This window comes from Arachis ipaensis, chromosome B08 (genome assembly GCF_000816755.2).
Source record: "Arachis ipaensis cultivar K30076 chromosome B08, Araip1.1, whole genome shotgun sequence".
In the NCBI taxonomy this organism is placed as follows: Eukaryota; Viridiplantae; Streptophyta; class Magnoliopsida; order Fabales; family Fabaceae; genus Arachis; species Arachis ipaensis.
The window spans coordinates 127,249,559-127,250,983 of record NC_029792.2 but is presented as its reverse complement, the minus strand read 5'-3'; positions in this window follow the sequence as shown (position 1 = coordinate 127,250,983).

The following is a 1,425-nucleotide window of genomic DNA, read 5'->3' as shown; positions in this document are numbered from 1 at the left end:
AGTATATTATGTTATTTTTTGACCAATTTTCTATTAAGACAAATTAATGTGGTCTATAAAGTGGATCATTAATGATATGTGTTACATTATAATTTGGCCACATGTAAAGATAAAATGATAAATCGATAAGTGACACGTGACATGGTGACATGAACAATTGTGTCACATATCAAAATATTATTTAGGTATGTGTCTGCTTGTGCTGCATGCCACAACATTATTCGTTCACATATCATCTGCTATGTCATTAATATAGATGTACCAAATCGATTTCTGACTTTATATTAAGTAATTTATTTTAGTTCTTAAATCGTGTATCAAATTAGTCCATTCACCATTTTTTTTAATTTAAAATTGTCGATGTCTTTAAATGCACTAATTTCAATTTTATTTTTTCACATATCGTTTAAATACAAGTACTTTTATAAAATATTTTTAATTATTTAGTTTTAATTATACAAATTTTTTTACAATATTTTATTAAAAAAATTATATAAGATTTTGATATTGTAAAGAGTGTAAATTAAGAGTATAATAATATTCTTTAATACAATTTTTTTAATATTTAACACTTTAATAAATATTTTAAGAATGAGTCAAGCTGATTTGGGGTTCATCAAGGATCGAACTCTTAACTTTTCGGATCTAGAGCTCTGATACCATGTCATGATATCACTCATCCCATAAGCTTACGCTAATGTGAAAGATAACACTAATGATTATATTTCTAATACTCCCTAAACCTCTATTGTACAAATATTTCATTGGCTCCCCATACTTTCCTTTAAGAATACTTGATAAGGCACTTGTTAACTCATATAAGTTCGTTATTCCCATTCATTTTAAGAATGTCCGATTTCTCATATAGTTGACTTCTTACTAAATTAATAAGATAGATTTATACTGTCAATTATAATAATTCATTTTATCTATAATTTAGTTAGGCGACTTTTTCATATATTACACTATTAATCAATATAAGTACTTATTATAACCATGACTTGAACAGTATTAAAATAGATACAAGTAAACCCAAGAGGCAATAATAAAATTTTAGTTTTAGTTAACATGTGCTCTAATGATACAAATTAAAATTATTAATTAAAAATATATGAGAATTGGATTGAAAAATATATGAGTTTATTGGATTATTTATAGAAAAAGATGATGACTTAGTAAGTTGATGATCTTATGTTAAGTGAGTGTGTGATTTCTTCCCTTATTGCATAAAAAGTTAGTTCACATCACCATCACCTAATTATTCTTATTAAATTACTGTGAAAAAATTTGTATGATTAAAACTAAAATTGAAAAAATATATATCAAAAGTACTTGTATTTAAATAACATATAAAAATAAAATGAGTGCATTCAAAAATATTAAGAATTTTAAATTTATAAAAAAATGAAAACATACAATAAAATC